This window comes from Taudactylus pleione, unplaced genomic scaffold (genome assembly GCF_031769625.1).
Source record: "Taudactylus pleione unplaced genomic scaffold, aTauple2 ptg000006l, whole genome shotgun sequence".
Lineage (NCBI taxonomy): Eukaryota > Metazoa > Chordata > Amphibia > Anura > Myobatrachidae > Taudactylus > Taudactylus pleione.
This window is the reverse complement of record NW_028284409.1, coordinates 30,563,165-30,586,290: the sequence shown is the minus strand read 5'-3', so window position 1 is coordinate 30,586,290 and position 23,126 is coordinate 30,563,165.

Here is a 23,126-nt window from a genome sequence, read left to right as displayed (position 1 = left end):
ACAGTTTGTAACAAAATATTTTGCTGAATAGTCTAGAAGCAGGTATGTACTGTAGGATCATATGAACATTGAGAGACTCTGGTGTCTTAACTGACAATTTATCAGGAAATGCTTTGGAAAAAAAATAGAAGAGAACATCTTATTAAATTGTCCAATTTCAAGTATATATTTCATATGGAATTTTAGTAAAAAAAACAAAATTAGATGTAGAGTATGCAGTAAACAAGTGGAACACATTGAACTATATTTTTTTTAAAACTGGAAAACAATAGAAAACAAAACAAAAAAAATGTTTGAAGTCAGTTCTGCTTGAAAGAATAACATAAAATTAGATCAATAGTACTTGTCATTTGTTTGCAAAAGTGCTGCTATTTACAGTATTTGACTATTCAATATAGAGGCAAAGAAAAGAGTCATTATATTAGAAAAGTTGACAGAACTTGCTGAACTGCTAAAAATCTATGTTCGCTCAAATCTGTTATAAACTGTATTTTATGTAGTTTTAACATTTTAGGGCAAATTTTATAAAAAAAATGTTAGCAAGTTTTATATTTACATTTTTAATTTAAATTGTATCTTTACCACTAAATATAATATTTTGCATATTTGTAGGGTGAGACTTGTTGAATCGTAAATAAACCTTTAGTACCTTCCTGCCTATAAATGTCTAAGATTCACCTGCCTAGAATCTCTAAGACAAAACCTGCCTATACCTTCTAAAACCACAAGATGTCGCTAATTAGCGCTGTGTTCTCATTATACCATTAATAAGACTCTAAGACAGTTGAATAACGGTCCAACGCGCTAAGGATTATTATTCAGGTAACGTACAGATGTTACCATGCTTTGATCTAACAATGAGCGCAAAATAAATTGTACAAACATTAGGTCATAAGGTACAGTCAATACATACGCGTGCGCTCTGGGACCAGATACCAGCATCAATAATGAGACCTCCGTCGAACAGCATAACAGGAACACCGCAGACTGGCATCTTGTTTCAGAGCACTCACATATATACCCGTACTGGGATAAGCAATACAATAGAATACGTTGGCAGGTTCTCATTGGTTCCTCTTCTTGCTTCTTCCGTTACAGTACAATTCATAGGTCAGTGCAAAGATACAACCCAGCCTCCAACAAACTGATTGTGTCCACTTTCCCGCTGCATAATAAATCTAGTCTAAACTATGGCATACAACATTTCAAGAAGTTATTCTCTCTAACATTCATATTTCATAGCCGCATGTTCTGATCTTCTCACCGATGCCACTGGAACGCTGTGGGAACAAAGTAGATCAGTACGGCACCAAACATGGTCCAATTGTCATTTACTAAGCCATAGTTACAGAAAACATTAATTTCTTTATATGCTAGCATTGCGACTAAATCAAGTAATAATTATCCTTTTTGCGTTACGGGACCATTGCTTTTAAATGTATGTATGCGGGGAGAAACAGCACTGAATAGCATTGTGCGTCTGAGGGTCGGTGGGGCACTCAGCGAGCAGCACTAAGCTGGAAGGGCATCTATGTGTGTGTGTGGCCATGCCAGTATGATTTTGGGAAGGATCACTAAAAAGCTGACTGTGTTCTGTTTAACATTGTGTGTATGAGTTGCAGGGAATTTTGCTACTTTTCAAATATAAGTCTGTGTGTGATATTATACACGTAAGTCCATGCATGATGGGCAATATGCACACACAAACATACACACATATATATATATATATATATATGCACATATATTTTTCAGATGTTTTTAAACTGGAATAGCTAATGGGTGTGTGTGTGTTTAGTTCTCATACAGGGAGGAGGCTTCCAGCTGTGCTGTTGGAGCCTCACTGTTTATTCTGCCTATTTTGGGTTGAAGATGGGCTCAATTGTGTAGCTCCATAGCTAGGCTACATTACAATTGCCATAGCTCATATATTCTTATGTAAAAATGCTCACAGCACCACGGTATATTGTGTCGTGTTATGGTATAGGGATTTTCTCCAGGATGGGCTTTGTATAGGATTCCAAATGCTAATAAGTTATTGTTTGTGTTGAATACTGTCTGCCTGTGTTTGAGGAAGGCTGACTATGTACCTTTTTTTTCAAAACAGTGTTGTGAGATTTTATTTCTAAGATGGAGTCTTGTCGCCCTTTACAAGATAGCATTGTGCAGATTCCAATTGCAAACAGATTCTGTCTTCGCCAATTATCCGGTTTCGACAGTCCACCCTTTGATAGCCAATCAAGCGCTATCACAACCTATTCTGAATCTGTTTAGCCATGCATGAGAATATACCATTCAATGTTATTATGGTATGACACAGTGTGGTCATTTGAACCATTCAGATAATGCGTCTCCGGGAGGGACATAAAACTGCCCTTATATGCACACAGCGGATCCTTAAGGGATCATGGGAAAGATGTGGGGATGCATCTATCCTATAAGGAGAGCCTTGAAGGGGAATTGAGACTTTACATTATCTGAGGTGTTCTATGAATAACATTTCAATAATACATTCTATGCGTGTCTAAATATAATACATCAAACGATTGTATTTCCTAGTTCAGGGTTGTAATGCAGTTCTATATTTACCTCAGTATGCATATTGTCATTACTGACCACCATCATAGTTTCATTCTTTCGTTTCACTCTGTTTTTACATTTTCCACACTTCAATACAATAGGAACACACCAGACGCATCATATTTCTTTTGCCTCTGTGTTCATATTGTGTGTGAAGATAGGGTGACAGTGTGTTTTTATGTATACCCAGCATTTCAACATATGTGAGGGTCATAACTTCTGGAAGTATTCTTCCCAAATAACATAACAATTACAATACTAAAATTGGTCAGAACCTTCCCTGATTGGCATTGCACTCCTCCTCCAGAATCCACTCCATCAGCTCTGCTGTCAGCTCACATTTGCTTTATTGGTCCTCCATAACAGACACTGAGTATCCCCAAACAGATCATCATGACAAAAACTCTGGAAAAAAAAAAAAAGAACTAGGATGACCACAGCAGACCACTCCATTGCTGGAAGCACTGATCTACACATTTCTTTAGCTCAGATATCTCACCGTCACCTTTTTAATCCTTCCAGCACAAGCTCGCAATCGACAGGTCCACGTTATCGGCCTTGTCTCTGCCTTGAATCTCCACCGGTTGGTTAACCTCCCTATAGTGTGTGGAATGGACCCATGTATCTTCCTCGGCCACCCTTTGAGGATGCTGTATCGTCAGATACGGACCTTTCCACCGATCAGTCAAACAACCTGAGCTAAAAAAAAATTTGGATCATAACAAATTCTTCCAGATTTCACATCATGACAGGTTGCATTAGACATGTTAGTTAATAACACTTTCAATATCGGTTATTCTCATTCATCTTCATGAGACCCTGCACAGTAACCTCATTATAATATTTTCACATGAGGCTGCCTGTTTGAAAAGTATCTGCAAGGGGGAAAATAAAGGAAAAGACAGTCTGGGGTAATCTTAGTGTTGTTACCCTTCACCTTTCACATGTTCTTGGAAACGTCACCTGTAAAATAAGTCCCCCCATCATTTTTTTTAAGAATTCTAGGGATATAGTATCTGCATACAGGTTCCTGCACTTAAATCTTGTTATTAATAGCTACTGCTCAAAATAATGCCTGGACCACTGGGTTGGATAGTATTCCGAGTAGTCGACCTCAGCCTGGCATGGCTGCCATTTATCCTTAGCAACCTTGTGTCCTGTGAGTGGGAGACAAAGTACAACAGTTTAATATCATTTAAACAAGACCTAAAATACAACAATAAATCGTCCACATTTTACATTAGAACAGATCCATTGGCAAGTTGAAAAGATTTCAAACAGTCTTATAAGGCTTTGGCAGACAATACTGGGTTTGTCCATGAGACCCTGGGACTCTCGTATCTGCTTGCAGTGTACCCCTCACCTTATTATTGAAGCAAGAGGGTACTGACAGTCAGGGTCTGGGAAAAATAATGAAGAAAACAAAACAGATGTGGGGTATCAGTTACATCAACTACCATTACCAGTCTTTCCCTATTAATGGTGTGACCTAACCCCTAAGGTTGACTGTCCTGTTTTAAAGCAGCATTCACGGCCGTGATGTGGGCAGGTGACAGCTGTGGCTGTCCTGATGGTGTGGGTGTCCCTCTCTGTTACATTTTAAAACATCTCAGTGTGTGACGTGTGTTGGGAGGTTGTTGTTGTGTGAGGGGAAAATATGAAAAGACAGAGTTTGAAAAGATTGAGGTTGTGTATGAGGATATAAGGTTGGCCGTGTGTGATAAGTGCGTTGCGGTGGTATTTGCATTACTTCTAGAGCTTGAATACTAACAGCCATTAATTTCTCGCTCAGCAATTCTCTCTTCTTAAGGATGTTTTCATCATGCTCAATTGCAGGTTCCCTGAGAGTGTCCACTGTAATTCCCCTCCACCCAGGAAGTGAGGTCTGAACCCTGTTCACTGGTGAAACCCCCTCCCTTGCTGACACTGGTGGGATTGTTACATGGGAAAGAGCAGACATTACAACAGGTTCATTATCTGCATCATAAACATGTTCCTTATAGTTACTTAGAAGAGGGTAAAATTTACTTGTTACATTTTTATGTTTTTTTTTTTTACATTGACTGTACCTACACCTCCATCCGCATAGGGTGGATGGTGGTGTGCATGAACCACCTGTACTACCTTCCACAATGCTACCATGCCACACGTGCACTCTATTTCGCAGCTCGCACGCATTGCAATTCAGCGCTGCGGGTTTACTATCTTGTAATGTGCTCACGACGCTAGTTTGTGTCATTTGCACATTGTTAAGCCACGCATCCCCTTCATGCTGCCACAGTTTTAAACATACAAAATACTTAACCTTTTTCTCTCGGGAGCGCATCAAACTGATGTGATCCCGGACATTATCTAATACATCCCTATCAAAACTACCAATTCTGGGAAATGATCTAACACTCTTCCTCATCATATTAAACCATAAATCACAATACCTGGTTGCATTGGCACCGTACTTAGTATGCATAATATGTCATGCTGACCAGAGCGGAGCTTTCAACAGCAGCACATCATTGCCTAACATCTCTACTGTTTGCGTGACTCCCATTCTGAGACAACTCCTATGCTTTTCAATAAATATTTAAGCCGGTGAAAGACAATCAAGACACTTTCACTTACCTGTGGACGATTTAAGTCGGTGGCGCCCACACACCTGGAGAAGATTTAGTAAGACAACTTCCACACCTGGATAAGATTTGAAAAAGGCAACTTCCACACCCAGATAAGATTTAGAAAGGCCACTTCCACACCTATGAGAGTTTGTATGTCGGCTACTCTCACGCACCTCTCTACAACAAAGACAACATGTACACCTGCTACTGTGTATAGAACGGTAAAGCTGCTTACCGAGCGGCTAGGCTAACCCTTGCACCTAGCCTTTAAGGATCATATGATAAACTTAACTTTGTTCAACAAATATTCACTGTTACACACTTTTTTCCTGCGCAGAAAAATACATGTTAACCCAGATATTGATAACAATTGAAAAAGGTAAACCTCAATGGCTTTGATCAAACACGTGGCAGTACAACTGGAAATATGTATACGCTTATTGTGCGACCAGTCGCATTCACAATAATGCGACTACCACACAACCGTATAATGGCTTTTTAACTGCGTACGCAAAAGTGCGTCTTTTACTGTGCGCAAAACTGCGACTCAGCCGTATATTCAATACTGCGGCACCCCTTTTAAACGTTAGGTTCTATCAACAAAGGAAAACAAACTTTTTCCTTTCTTGTCCCTAGATTCTAGTCAGCTTCCATTGCTCACACAAAAATGGATAGCGATCTTTCAGTACAAAGCAGTTACAGGAAAACCCTGTATGTGGCCACTCCACCCTTTGCTGAGATATCGCTAGACGTATGTGCCGTGTGAGTAGGTAAGTGACTTCACTCAATGAGCCCCCATCTGTTGAATCGTAAATAAACCTTTAGTACCTTCCTGCCTATAAACCTCTAAGATTCACCTGCCTAGAACCTCTAAGACAAAACCTGCCTATACCTTCTAAAACCACAAGATGTCGCTAATTAGCGCTGTGTTCTAATTATACCATTAATAAGACTCTAAGACAGTTGAGTAATGGTCCAACGTGCTAAAGATTATTATTCAGGTAAAGTACAGATGTTACCATGCTATGATCTAACAATGAGCGCAAAATAAATTGTAGAAACATTAGGTCATAAGGTACAGTCAATACATACGGGTGCACTCTGGGACCAGATACCAGCATCAATAATGAGACCTCCGTCGAACAGCATAACAGGAACACCGCAGACTGGCGTCTTGTTTCAGAGCACTCACATATATACCCGTACTGGGATAAGCAATACAATAGAATACGTTGGCAGGCTCTCATTGGGTCCTCTTCTTGCTTCTTCCGTTACGGTACAATTCATAGGTCAGTGCAAAGATACAACCCAGCCTCCAACAAACTGATTGTGTCCACTTTCCCGCTGCATAATAAATCTAGTCTAAACTATGGCATACAACATTTCAAGAAGTTATTCTCTCTAACATTCATATTTCATAGCCGCATGTTCTGATCTTCTCACCGATGCCACCGGAACGCTGTGGGAACAAAGTAGATCAATACGGCACCAAACACGGTCCAATTGTCATTTACTAAGCCATAGTTACAGAAAACATTCATTTCTTTATATGCTAGCATTGCGACTAAACCAAGTAATAATTATCCTTTTTGCGTTACGGGACCATTGCTTGTAAATGTATGTATGATGGGAGAAACAGCACTGAATTGCATTGTGCGTCTGAGGGTCGGTGGGGCACTCAGCGAGCAGCACTAAGCTGGAAGGGCATCTATGTGTGTGTGTGGCCATGCCAGTATGATTTTGGGAAGGATCACTAAAAAGCTGACTGTTTTCTGTTTAACATTGTGTGTATGAGTTGCAGGGAATATTGCTACTTTTCAAATATAATTTTGTGTGTGATATTATACACGTAAGTCCATGCATGATGGGCAATATGCACACACAAACATACACACATATATATATATATATATATATATATATATATATATGCACATATATTTTTCAGATGTTTTTAAACTGGAATAGCAAATGGGTGTGTGTGTGTGTGTGTGTATAGTTCTCATACAGGGAGGAGGCTTCCAGCTGTGCTGTCAGAGCCTCACTGTTTATTCTGCCTGTTTTGGGTTGAAGATGGGCTCAATTGTGTAGCTCCATAGCTAGGCTACATTACAATTGCCATAGCTCATATATTCTTATGTAAAAATGCTCATAGCACCACGGTATATTGTGTCGTATTATGGTATAGGGATTTTCTCCAGGATGGGCTTTGTATAGGATTCCAAATGCTAATAAGTTATTGTTTGTGTTGAATACTGCCTGCCTGTGATTGAATAAGGCTGACTATGTACCTTTTTTTTCAAAACAGTGTTTTGAGATTTTATTTCTAAGATGAAGTCTTGTCGCCCTTTACAAGATAGCATTGTGCAGATTCCAATTGCAAACAGATTCTGTCTCACCAATTATCCGGTTTCGACAGACTCAAACTGAAAGCAGTACGTCACAGTTTTAAAATTTAAAAACCATTTGCAGTTTCAGCAAAAGGACTGTGTGGAACTAGATTATAGACAGAGGCAATGTATGGTGCAGTTTTGTGAAATATTTTTATTGTTCAAAAATATTTACAATTAATGAGATGTGTCTTGTTTATCTTTTTTGCTGCTTTGTTGCTTATTATGTCTGTTTATATTATTTTTTTTCTAGAAAAAATTATGTGTTCATTTTGAGTAAATGTGGTGTGACTGTCATTAGTGTTTGTGTAGTTTGTGCTGTTTGCCTGTCTCTTTGGAGTCAGGTATAGTATAACATTGGGTTCAAAACAATAAGAATTGTGCCCTGGTGTCCACCATTATACCCTGCCTAGTAAAGGGTCCTGGCATATACCCTGTCCCCTTAGTTTGCCCCCCCTTCTCCCCCCACCACCACTCTGTCCATCCCGGCTGCCCACTCTTTCCTGTTCACCACCAAACCATGCTCCCCACATCCATGCTATCATGGTGCACACATTCAAGAGACAGGACAGAGGCTATGAAATTATTGTATAGATATGGGTTCCAGAGCAGCCAAAATTCTATTACATTGTAAATGCTATTGATGGTCCAGATAGTTTGAACATAATACAACAATTTTCATAACAGAAACTACAAAAATAACAAAAGGGTAGATATGCATGTAAATACAGAGACCATGGTCATAATACAAAGGATGTGGATCCCATTTAGGGTAATCAGTTACTAGGATTGTTTATCCCACCCCTGAATGATCCAGGTGAGGAAGCCATTTTAGGCGCACTACATAGGATTTCACTGGGCATAATGATGAATGCCTGCAACTATTGACACAGAATGGGAGAGATAAGAGTATTAGACAAGATCCTTGCAAGTCCTTCTGAGCTTTGCTTTGTTCATTTTACAGAGAGCACCATACGAGACAGCCATGTTGGATGCACTACATTGCAACTGTGCGAATAGGCAATATATGGAAATGATACATACTAGTTTGAAATGAGCATTGAGTTGATGGGATACCCACTGCATAGATAACTTAATGGGTTGCTCATCTACATAATTAAAATTTTGTTTAAATACTATTATATTTATCAAATATTGGCTAGAGAAAAAGTGGAGAAGTTAGTTGCTCAAAGCAATCAATCAACTTCTGTCATTTTCTGGAACAGTTAGAAACTGATTGGATGGTATGGGCAACATCTTTGCTTTATCTCTCTCCAAGATTTAATAAATATCCCCCTAAAATATATATACAAAGTGATGCATACAGGCCAACACATGTAAATATTTTAATGTGTCATGTTTTTAAATTGTTCACAATAACATGTTTTCACTACACAGTAAATAAAGCTTCACAAAATTAAAGTTTCTTTCAGGGTTCCATTAACAGGTCATCCCATAATCTAGTCCCAAAACAAGTGACAAAACCACTAACACATTGACAGGAGCAGATAGCATGTGAGTCCACCTTAAAACTAAAATAAACACTGCTCTGTCAGTATTGTAATTGTACTACCCTCATCTCTTCTTTGTGAAAAGACACCTTCCAAAGAAAAAATAACATAACATATCTTTCAGTTTTGGACAAATTGTTTTTGAGCAGGTTTTGTGAAGTATTTAAGGGCCAGCATACTGTGGCAGCTGATAGGTAGCAGTGTATGCTGGGACTTGTAATTTCACAACAATTGCACAAACACAGCTTGTTCATGTCTGATATATTGTGTACACTCTTCACATACTTATATTTCAAATTCAGGAACTTCAAACCAACATTTTTGTGTTGTAGTGGACACAGCTGCTCTGCATTCATCTGTGCATGGAAGAGGACACTCATCATTTTGGTTTGTGGATCAGCAGTCTGTGGGGGAGATGTACAAAGCCTTGGAGAGTGATATCGTGGAGAGAGATAAAGAACCAATCAATCAGCTCCTAACTTTCAATTTACATGCTGTTTGCAAACTAATTCAACACATGAAAAGATGCACAAGGTGGTTAATTAACAGAACTCTTGTCCAATTGGTTGGCATAGCACTGTATTAAACAACCCAAATTAAACATGAAATTATGATGCTTTTACTGTAACCATGCCTTGATTCATCAAGGCCACCACAAGTACCATCACCACAATTTCTAGTTCTGTAGTCCAAAGTCCATCAAGTTCAGTATGCACAGAAGGGGTGGAAGTGGCAGAGGCAAAGCATAAGATACTTTATACTTTTTTTCTGAAAAGAGCTATGCAAAAATAAATGTATGTTTTCTCATTTATACTAGAGATGGGGAGTTTGGTTATTCAGAAAACCAAACACACACAACTAGGGGTTGGAAACTAGAGGTTTCCAAAGAGAATCCAGTAACAGTTTGGGTCTGAGAATGATGAAATTTTTTTTACCAGAAATGTTACATCTTGAATATTTTAGATTACATGTACAAAAAAGGGGGTTTTAAGGCAAGTCCACACAAAGGAAAAAGCAAAGGGTAATATGACATTAAATGTAAATGTAAGATCAAATTATCCCAATACTGACTCAATAATGATAACTAAAAATAACCAATAATGTAGATTTTTACAGAACTACCGTAAATGGATATATTGGTAGTGATGCTGGTTTAGTCAGTGGTGCTCCCTAAAGTCATATATAATTACAATAGTAACACAAAAGAGGAAGAAAAAGACTGTGTGGGGGCACACTTAGGGGCATATTCAATTAGCCGCGGGGTTTACCCCGCGGCTAATTATCGCGCTTGATGTCATTCAATTAGCGGGGATTGCACGCGTGGGTGTCCCCGAGACCCCGCGCATGAGTCCCCGCTGTCGGCCTTTACCTCACACCTCATGTAGGTGCGAGGTAAAATATGCGTGTAGCCGGCCTAATCGGCCTCGCACTAGATGCTATAACACACTGTTTCCGCGTTGCTCGCGGAAACAGTGTGTTCCCGCGTGTGACATAGGAATTAACGGCGCAGGGAAAAAGCTATTTTATTGAATAGCTTAACCCCGCGCCGCGGGACTATCAAGCCCCAATTACTCACGGGAGAGGTCTCGCGGGTAATTGGATATGCCCCTTATAGGGAGAAAAATAAGTTAAAACTTAACTTTTATTATGTAATAACTAAAATGAAAGGAGTTTAATTATTAATTAAAATGTTAGATACAAATTCAACTGATATTAATGACTGTTGCAAAATGTGAAATATTGACTTAATCAAGTTTTCGAACAGTATCATACTGTAATTTCTCTGCCAGTTATCAGTTATGCTCTCATTAATATACATATTTTACCATCAGCTGTCTAGGCAATGTATGTGATTGTCCTTGCTGAGTACAACTGCCAGAGTCTGCATTAACCCCCATGCACCATCAGCTGTCTAGGCAATGTATGTGATTGTCCTTGCTGAGTACAACTGCCAGAGTCTGCATTAACCCCCATGCACCATCAGCTGTCTAGGCAATGTATGTGATTGTCCTTGCTGAGTACAACTGCCAGAGTCTGCATTAACCCCCATGCACCATCAGCTATCTAGGCAATGTATTTGATATTATTTGACATCCTGCAAACCACAACTCCTAATCTATAGCTGCATTAATGCAAAATTAGCTGTGTATTTAAAGTATGTGTTTAATGCTGTACATGTTTGTAATTAGTATTGTTTAAATGTCTGTGAATCTTTTTTGACTTGCTAGCCATAGTCATAACCTGTGTTTGGATGGGGATCACTGAAGCATAGTTTATAGTGCCATGCTGCCTGTTTACTTAAACTTTGCAATATATGTCCACTGATCAATCTGCATTTCAACCAGCCGACCAATTGGCTCGATGTAAGCTAGGGTCTTAATCAGGCATACTATTTCTTAACATTCAGTCTTAGGACAGCTTGCTGAGGGTAGCAGCTTGATGTGGTTATGCATTAAGTGGTTAAAATCAAGTGTGCTTTCTGAACAGTTAAATAACAGTTGAAAAACATTGAAGACCAGGTAATTACAAACCCATTACTTAGAAATTTTTATTTTTTGCAAATACAAAAAAAGACAATGTATCAAAAACTTCTTTTTATAATCTCACTCTATGGCATACTCTCCAAGGCTACTACATCTTTACTCTTCCTGCAGCTCACCCTTCTGTACATATTGCTGCCTCTTTAATCTACTCTCCACTTATGAACACACATGAGCTTTTAAATTATCTACACACACTGAAAATAACATTTACAACCTGTCGCCATAAAAATCTTTTGGACAAATCCAACAATTATATTTATATCTCTCTCCTGCTGCTTCTATTAGCTGGTGACATATCACCAAATCCAGGCCCAACCCACATGCCACACCCACAACGAACTATAAATCCATCTAACCTCATAAACATTGCGTGCCTCCCTTCACCATCCAAGTCACTAAAATGTGCCTTATGGAATGCACGCTCTGTCTGCAATAAGCTAACATCTATCCACGACCTCTTTATTTCAACCAACCTCAGCCTTCTGGCAATAACAGAAACATGGCTTACACAATCAGACACTGTCTCCCCTGCTGCACTTTCACATGGTAACCTACACTTCTCACACACCTCCAGGCCAGGTAATTGTAAAGGAGGTGGGGTAGGAATATTACTCTCCCAATCTTTCACATACACAGTTCTCCCACAGGTACCTTCACTCACATTTACATCATTTGAAGTGCATTCTATCAGGACTTTCACCCCTATCTACCACCCACCTAGGCCACCCCAACAATTTCTGGAACACTTTTCTGCCTGGCTCCCTCACTTTCTATCCTCAGACATCTCCACCATCATTATGGGTGATTTCAATATCCCCATTGACAGTACACAATCTCCTCATGCCTCCAAACTACTCTCTTTAACTTCCTCTCTTGGCCTCTCCCAATGGATTGACTCCTCTACTCATCAGGAGGGCCACTGTCTTGATCTTGTATTCACCAGACTATGCTCAGTTTCTGATTTCACTAATGCTCCTTTCCCTCTCTCAGATCATAACCTTATCACCTGCACACTCTCCTCCATTACATCAACAACATTGAAATCAACCAAACCTAAACCCAAAACCCATAGAAATATTAATGCCATTAACCTTCAACAACTATCTCTAAAACAACAACTTTCACCAATTTCTACATTCACTTCTCCTGAGACTGCTGCATCACACCTAAACCAGATTCTAGAAAAAGCCCTCGAAGAAGTAGCTCCAGCTACCCATCACACACCACGTAGAGTTAGACGTCAACCGTGGCATTCTAGCTTAACAAGGCAACTACAAAAACTCTCGCGTAAAGTTGAACGTCAGTGGCGAAAGTCTAATACTCCAAGTGACTTCCTCACATATAAGACTATCTACAACTCTTATCGTACTGCTCTGGACACTGCCAAACAAACATATTTCCAATCTCTAATCTCTGCTCAAGCTTCTAATCCAAAGCGACTTTTTAATACATTTAAACTGCTTCTTACCTCTCCATCACCCAAACCACCTGCTACTATCTGTGCACAAGATCTTGCTTCCTATTTTAGGGACAAGATTGATAAGATCTGAAATGAAATAGTAGGCTCTTCCTCAGCTAGTGACCTGCTCAATTCCCTACCTGAACCCTCTGGCACATTCTCCTCATTTGAGCTCACAAACGAAGATGAAGTATCTACACTCTTCTCATCCTCCTACTCTATTACCTCTCCTCTAGATCCTATACCCTCACAAATCAGTAAAGCTTTGTCTCCTGTGCTTATCCCAACCCTAACTAAAATCTGTAATCTCTCTCTCTCTACTGGCAACTTTCCATCACTGTTCAAGCACGCAGTGATTACTCCCATTCTGAAAAAACAAAATTCTGACCCTAGTACTCTCTCAAATTACCGTCCTATCTCCAAGCTCCCATGCCCCTCCAAGCTACTTGAGAGACTTGTCTACACCCACCTCACACACTTTCTTAACTCACACAACTTATTGGACCCACTTCAATCTGGCTTTCATTCCCAATACTCCACAGAGACAGCACTGACTAAGGTAGTAAATGATCTTGTCACTGTCAAGGCTAAAGGCCATTACTCACTCCTAATTCTTCTAGATCTCTCTGCTGCTTTTGACACTGTTGACCACTCTCTTCTCATACAAACACTACAATCCATAGGTCTTAAGGGCACAGCTCTTTCTTGGTTTTCTTTCTACCTATCTGATCGCTCTTTTACTGTTCATTTTTCTGATTCTGCCTCCTCTTCGCTACCTCTATCAGTTGGAGTACCGCAAGGCTCTGTCTTAGGTCCTCTGCTATTCTCAATCTATACCATGTCTCTTGGCAAACTAATCAGCTCTTTTGGATTTCAGTACCATCTGTATGCGGATGATACTCAAATCTACCTATCCTCTCCAGATTTATCTCCATCTGTATTGGTCCGTGTCACTGAATGTCTTTCTGCCATTTCCTCTTGGATGTCATCTCGCCACCTGAAACTTAAAATTTCTAAAACAGAATTAATTATATTTCCACCGGCCAATAACAGTTACCAACCAGATCTCTCTATCACTGTTGATACCTCGACCGTCCACCCCGCCCCACAAGCTCGCTGCCTTGGTGTCATCCTTGACTCTGAACTGTCCTTTGTTCCCCACATTCAATCTGTCTCAAAATCATGTTACATACACTTAAAAAACATATTCAAAATTCGACCATATCTCACACAAGACACTGCAAAAACTCTAATCCATGCACTTATTATTTCCTGCATTGACTATTGCAATAGCCTCCTTACTGGTCTTCCCAAAAACAGGCTGTCACGAACCCGGGCTGACTCGCAGATACAACAATCTGGATCAGCTGGTTGTGATGCCGGCGCACCGCGGTCACTTACCAAAATACACGGTTCTTCTGCCACCACGCAGACTGTTCTCCGGAGGTCTGCGATCTCCCAACAGATTAATAATAAATCACATTCAAATGACACACAAACATGTAGCATGGGCCTATCCAGGCATGCAAGTTCAATTAGAATCACGGAGAATATGCTAGATTAAATGTGTTTCATCCAAAAAATATTTTCAAGGCTTAGTTACAAAAATATTAATAAAATGACAAACAGATTATAATGCAAATATTCTCTTACAAAATAAAAGAGAGAAATAAATCAGAGTCCCTAAGACAACTTACACTAAAGTTCTTAGCACTGCTGATGGGGTGGGGGATCTCACCCACAGGAATATCCTGATGCACTCCCAGACCTGACTGTCTGAACCCCAAGGAGTGGACATTGAATGTTGGATGGTATTCTCTTTTTATACATCCCTAATTCTTTGTTCATACTTAACAGGGTCTCCCAATCAGGTCAGCAGGGTTTAAGATTAATAGATTCCCAATACAGGGTTACCGGGCCAAACTAACAGGGTCCCTGCTTTAAAGATAAGTGATGATATAACTCACTCTTCAACTTCCTCCTTCTAGACCTATAGTAAATACCAGAATCCTTATCTTAGCCTCTATAATAGTCTTTTGAAGTAGGGCACTGAAGTAACTGGAGGTCTGGGTCTGGTTATGATATAGGACACTGACTTCAGGGGTCATAAAAAGGGAGAGTTGTTCACACATGGCCTCACACTGTGAGGGATATACATCATTTGGTTACCTGAAAGCCATTCACTTGCTAATTCCAGCCCTTTCTGACCTGCACACCAAATAGCAATGGACATACCATGTTTATACAGTCTATAGAGCTAAAGGACACACAGTTATATAACACTCCTCAAATCACAGTACATAGATCATTATCAACCCCTCTTTCTGGAATGCCTATCTTCAAAAGAGGTGGGGTAATACCTCAGCCCTTCTAGGTACACACAGTTCAATTAAAGGACTTCATAGTTCACAAAATATTATTTCTGGCGATTATTCTTGCGATTAATCGTCACACGCCCCCCCTGAAGTTGGACACAGGAGAGACAGTGATCCACCTATCACATTCTCTCCTGTGACCCCCAATACCATGTTACCTCATTGCAGTACCCATCTGCCTCTTTAGCAGCAGCTGCTACATTTTCCAAGAGGTCAGGTTTCTGATCATTTTCATTTAAGCAATACATGGCTATTACACAAGTTCTCATGTCATGCCAAGCTCTGAGCAAATTACTGTGGTACACAGTCTTGCTCTTCCATCCCTCCCCTGCTGCCAACACATAATTGACATCTTGGAGATGTGGCACTATTAGCTGGGGACTTTCCCAGGCAGCCTGTAGCTTGGTCAGCTGCATAGGGCTCAGCACCAGGCCCTTGTGGACCAACTCACAGGTGCCCTCCCTCATGCTGCAGTCATACCAGAGCTTTTGTTTCATCTGCGCAGGGTTCAGGTCATTCTGCGCCATTCCCCTTAGGGACTGTAACTCCTCCCTGAACGTCACCATGTACGACACCACTGACATTTCAGGGGGAATCAATTTACCTTCCCACTCTTCCTTAACCAAATCTAAGGGGCCGCACACTCTGCACCCATATTGGAGTCCAGAGGGTGAGAAGCCAGAGTGTTCCTGCGGCATCTCACTGTATGCAAAGAGGCGACGCAGCAGGAACCCCTCCTGGTCTCTTCCCTGAGACTCCACGAAAGTCCTAAGTATTTGGTTTATGGTGATAGAGTGGGATTCAGAATGGGAGTATTCAGCAGTACCTAACATAGACACCACCTTCTCATCAACCTTAGGGGTAGACCCTGACACTAAAGCCTCCCCCAGTTCTGGTTGTGGGTGACGGATACCTCCTTCTACCCTGTGCCTTGAGTACGGCACCTCACTCATGCCTTCTGGGCAGTCCTGGGCCTCCAGCTCATCTGACCTGGTCTGAATCACTGCTGGTTCATGTAGGGAGTACTTCCCTTTATCACTGCCCTGGCTCCATCTCCTTACACAGTATCTGGGAGTGATCATTGTCAATCTCTAGCTCCCTGAGACCTACAACAGGAAAGGGAACTTTTGCAACCTCAATGTCAGTCATTGGAGAGAAAGTACAATCAGACACCACATTTTTAAAAAATGGATCACCAGCCTGCACTTCTAATTCAAGAGGTAGGATCAGCTGTGACTCTAACACACCCTCCTCCCTCACAGGATCATCTAATGCATTGCTATCCAGCATTCCAGTCAGGTCCTTATCAAACAGCCCAGTGGGGGGTGTATGGCTTAGGACTGGGTCAGTGTCCTGTGCAGCTTTGATAGCATCCCTCTGGAATACCTGGTCATTGTGAGGAGTTAGGGCAGCAGCTGCCCCGCCCTTTCCCAATTCAGTGTCTGAGACTGACCTGTGTACAAGGAGGGAGGGGGGATAAGGGGGATTAACCTCTATTGAGCTGGTTTCCACACCTGCAAGGGTTAACTCACTGCCCCTCTGTGCTGCTGTGGGACGGGTCATTACTGTAAATGAAGGGGTTACATTGGACTCATTGTTGCATACAGTATTAACCTCAAATACTGATAAGGGAACAGTTATCAAATCATTTGCTAACCGCCTATCACACATATTTGCAATGTAACACGTTTCTGCCTGCCTAGATTCTGCACTGGGAATCTGCAAAGGGTTAGTTTCTGGGACAGACAGATCAGCAATATTTTTGGCATCACATACTGTTATACCCAAATTACACTGGTCATCATAATTCACCTGGGTGAAAACAGGGTTATCTTGTATTATCACAGCATTATCAACATCAGCAATGACATCATCTTCACATGTCTCTGTCACTTTCCAAAATGCAAAAGGATCACTGAGCATTTCAGGTTCTTGACAAAGTCACAACATTGCAAGATTCAGTATGAACACATACTACCTGAGATGAGTTACACGGTGCAATAGAAGCAATAGAGATAGCAGGAACAATATTTGCAGGAACATATTGGGACAAGAATCGTCCAACTTCAGTGTCCACTAACACATTTGTGGGATTATTCGCAGACATTCCCACCTCTCTCATAGAAGTAGGATTCTGAACAATTATGTCCTGTGCAAAATTGGCCTCCCCCTGTAGCAAATTCTGGGCGTCCTGTGGTGGTACGCTGCTAGTACCATCAGCTTTCCTCACCAGCGTGAACTTGGCCTCCGGACGCAATAACTCAGCAGAATACTCCACGTTGACTGTAGCTGGTGAGGGCATCTTTTCCTTGCGGGCAACCTCTGTAGGCTGGGTGGCTGCTTCTCTAGCTTGTATAATAAGCTGTTGCAGGCGGTGCCTTTCAGCATCCACCCGGCGACACTGGTCTTGCCAAAATGGGGTATGGAGTTTCCCCCAAAACCATACTTCTTCGAAAGCGGATTCAAAACACTTCTCCAGGAAGTCCAGCAGTTCCTCAGAACTCATCTTATAACTTGGATCCAGAATCGCATGGTGATACATGCTGAAGGCATTGAACTCATCGACCTGTGCGTTAGTTAGCTGCTCGATTATATCACGACGAGTATTGCTGTGGCAGGGGACACCTTGCAGCTGACATTCTTCAATCAGCTCTGCCATGCTCATCATGGGATATGGATCATAGGGATCTGGTACAACTTGCTCACTCTGATCCTGTGGTGCTGACTGGGTTCTCAGCTCAGGTTCCAACACAAGGAAATTCTCTGGGTGAGTGATATGTAAGTCTCTAGCAACAGGCTGATGCTGTAACCCAGCCTGGTCCAGCTGGTATAAGCGCTCTGCTTGGCATTCTGCAGCTTCATGTTCTGCAACCTCCTGGGCAGCTTCCTTGTCTGCCTCACATTCCGCTGCTTCTCGTTCTGCAACCTCCCGGGCAGCTTCCCTAGCAGCAGCAGCAGCATGTTCCTCTGCTTCCCTGGCTTGGGACTGATGCATTATCTGCATTTGCTGCAGGAGCAATGCAAAGTCCTTTTCCCCCAAAACTTTGCGGGCGTTTTCCAAGAACTTATAAAAGGCCATATCGTCACTGAAACTAGCAAAGGTATCCGACCTTTTCCTAGTATCGGTGGTAATGTCCAGTGTCAGAGGATTTCTCCCAACAAAGTTTGCCTCAGCGATATCCTTTCCAGCATCCTGGCCCTTATCTGCCTCTAGGAGTGCTTGGATAAGCTGATCTTTACTCTTGTTGGTGCTGACAATCCCTCTGTCCTTACATAGGTCACAAAGCTCATCCTTCTCTAGATGCTTGTACCCAGCGGCCATCTCGGATCTCACTTCTTGCCAAATAAAAATAGAAAAGAAAAACCAAGAGAAGGGGGGGAAACAGAAAGTATTTGCAACTGTATGTCTTTTACAATCTTATAAGCCTTGAGCGTACTCTCCGGTCAATTAGAATGCTGATCCTATCCAGAATCATACAACTAATTGACTTAAGTTCTTATAAAAATAAAAATGATTATCCCACCGCTTGCCACCAATTTGTCACGAACCCGGGCTGACTCGCAGATACAACAATCTGGATCAGCTGGTTGTGATGTCGGTGCACCGTGGTTACTTACCAAAATACACGGTTCTTCTGCCACCACGCAGACTGTTCTCCGGAGGTCTGCGATCTCCCAACAGATTAATAATAAATCACATTCAAATGACACACAAATATGTAGCATGGGCCTATCCAGGCACGCAAGTTCAATAAGAATCACGGAGAATATGCTAGATTAAATGTGTTTCATCCAAAAAATATTTTCAAGGCTTGGTTACAAAAATATTAATAAAATGACAAACAGATTATAATGCAAATATTCTCTTACAAAATAAAAGAGAGAAATAAATCAGAGTCCCTAAGACAACTTACACTAAAGTTCTTAGCACTGCTGATGGGGTGGGGGATCTCACCCACAGGAATATCCTGATGCACTCCCAGACCTGACTGTCTGAACCCCAAGGAGTGGACATTGAATGTTGGTTGGTATTCTCTTTTTATACATCCCTAATTCTTTGTTCATACTTAACAGGGTCTCCCAATCAGGTCAGCAGGGTTTAAGATTAATAGATTCCCAATACAGGGTTACCGGGCCAAACTAACAGGGTCCCTGCTTTAAAGATAAGTGATGATATAACTCACTCTTCAACTTCCTCCTTCTAGACCTATAGTAAATACCAGAATCCTTATCTTAGCCTCTATAATAGTCTTTTGAAGTAGGGCACTGAAGTAACTGGAGGTCTGGGTCTGGTTATGATATAGGACACTGACTTCAGGGGTCATAAAAAGGGAGAGTTGTTCACACATGGCCTCACACTGTGAGGGATATACATCATTTGGTTACCTGAAAGCCATTCACTTGCTAATTCCAGCCCTTTCTGACCTGCACACCAAATAGCAATGGACATACCATGTTTATACAGTCTATAGAGCTAAAGGACACACAGTTATATAACACTCCTCAAATCACAGTACATAGATCATTATCAACCCCTCTTTCTGGAATGCCTATCTTCAAAAGAGGTGGGGTAATACCTCAGCCCTTCTAGGTACACACAGTTCAATTAAAGGACTTCATAGTTCACAAAATATTATTTCTGGCGATTATTCTTGCGATTAATCATCACACAGGCTATCACCATTACAATCCATTATGAATGCAGCTGCAAGGCTTATCTTCCTTGCAAAACGTTCTTCTTCTGCTGCCCCACTCTGTCAGTCCCTCCATTGGTTGCCGGTTTTCTACCGTATTCAGTACAAAATACTTTCACTTACACATAAGGCTATTAACCAAACCACACCAACATGCATCTCTTCACTCTTCTCAAAATATCTCCCAACCCGACCTCTCCGCTCAGCACAAGATCTGCGTCTCTCATGCCCATGCATTACTTGCTCCCATTCATGGTTACAGGACTTTCTTCACGCTGCACCCACTCTATGGAATGAACTACCTCACACAATAAGACTTTCATCTAGTCTCCAATCCTTCAAGCGATCCCTGAAAACTCACCTCTTCAGGCAAGATTATCAAATTCCAGAACCTCCCACATAACCTTCATAGCTTCCATATCTAATTACATCCCCTTTTTACAGTCCACACACAATCTCACACATTGTCTTTCTCTCACATCCTCATGACATTTGGTCGACATTCCTGTGTGACTGGATCATGCAGCCAACCAAGAAACTGTGCATTCTGGCTGGACCAAATGCAATATATAGCACCTATCCTTGTGTATCAATGCCTATTTCCCTATAGATTGTAAGCTTGTGAGCAGGGCCTTCCTACCTATATATCTGTCTGTTATTACCCAGTTTTGTTCTATTAATGTTTACAATTGTAAAGCGCAACGGAATATGCCTCGCTATATAAGAAACTGTTAATAAATAAATAAAATAAATATTTTAAGACTGGATAAAGATTCCTGTATCTTATATATCTCCCACTCAATCCGCTACAGTATAACCAATAAACTGGTTTAAACAGATTAATCTGTAATAATTAATGCTCCTTCAAAAGTACAAATGTATATACACATCCACGTTGTGATACCACAAACCTGCTATAAACACATATGCTGTCAGCATAAATATACACAACACAGATATGTACATGAATATCGAAAATCCTATCCCATAAATCAATTTTAGATGGGGAAGGAAAAGAAGGGGGAAAAAGAAAGGAAGAGACAAGAGAAGAAAAGGGGGATGCCCAATACTCACAAAAATCAAACAGTACTATCTCTATCAAACAATAGGTGTAAGAACCATCCATACATGTTACACGATTGTTGTACAGGTTTACCAATATATGTCATAATCTTCCATAAACCCACCCTGAACGACAAATATCATATCAATACAGTATATATACACAAGAAAATTTGTAATGAACCCTGTAATATCAACATTGAAAGATTTTCATGGGTGCACCCTTAAACGTAACTGGGAACAATTATCATATAACAGATGACACCCTAATATAGTAGTTTTTTTATCTGTTGATGCGTATACTCGTGGGTAATTGCATATATTTGTTGTTACTTATATATGCCTCTAGTTTGTGATTGTCTTGTTGCAATACTGCAATATTCATGAAGATGGATATTTGTGTACATTTATCCTGTAATTGATATTATTCCAAATGGATTCTGTATTCACTCAATGTATTGAGTATTTAGGATATTGAATTCATAGATATATTTCAAAACAGTATATTTGTTTGTTGATGAATAGTTATATACATTCCTTGCTATACATACATAAATATATATATATATATATATATATTCCTCCTCCTGAGGTATCCAGAAACATATATGAACAGTCTCAGAACCTTTACAGATCTGTCTTCCGTTAGTGTTTTAGTCCAATGTGATGTTAATTATTCCAGGTGGGTATTTATAATTAAGCCCAGAAATGTCCTTTAGGTATACCCAAGATACTAATTCACAGGTTTCATATATTGCCCTTAATTGGCAGACACCTCCATGGTTTATGAGCAATGTCAAAATTAGACAAATCTATTTTTCGTTAGAATTAAGGTCCACTATGATGTTAATTAATCAGAAAATGTCCTTTTGGTATATCCAAGATCCTAATACACAGGTTCATTATATGCCCCTTAATTGGCAGACATCTCCATAATTTTATAATAGCTGTGATATCAGTCAGAATAGAATTTATATTCACCTGAAATATCAGCAATGAGAGAGGTAGGATATAAGAATATTAGTGCCAATGTCTATTTAACTAGCCCCCTTCTGCTGTTTGCCATCATAGGATAAACCTAGTGGATAGGAAATGAGATAGGGGACTGTATGCATCAGGAAGAGAATAGGGAAAGTCACAATCAGGACAGGACAATGGCAGTCTGCCCTGTTACCTTAGGTAGCACAGGGATTTCAATGCCACTTACCTGTCCAGCGTTACTGTCTCGAGTGACAAAGGAAAGAAGGAGCTTGTTAGCAGCATGTTCTCTGGAGAGAGTAGAGAGCCTTCTGGCTTGCTGGTCACATGTGCGCACCACGTGACCACTTAGCTGTGTACTGACACGCGTTTCACTGTGCTTGGTCACAGTGCAGCTTCAGTGTTACCTATTCCTGGTTCTCCTGATACATATAGGAGGGACCAATCAGGACATCCATAAATAGATTGGCATCTAATGCAGCCACTACTATAGTTTCTCTGTTAAGTCAGTCCCAGGTATTGCTTACTTTGATTGACATTTTGTATGTCCAATCCAATCACAAGTATTGTTTACTATGATTGACATTTGGAATATCCAATCCCTATATAGGTGTCCATTTATTATGTAAATCAAGGTCTGCATCAGGGAAATTATCATTCATATATGCCCATAGGTGGTCCTCAGCATATATCCATGCAATGCCTAAATATTTCTCCATACATATGCACTCATAACTACATATGTACATACATGTACATATATGTCTCTGCATAACAATGCATATTACACACACGATATGCATATAACATATAGCACACTCTATGTAAATATCACAGAATTATCATTCCTAATATTATAAAAGCAATAGTGATGCACCTAAAAATATGCTGCATCCATACAATATACATGATGACTTGTTAA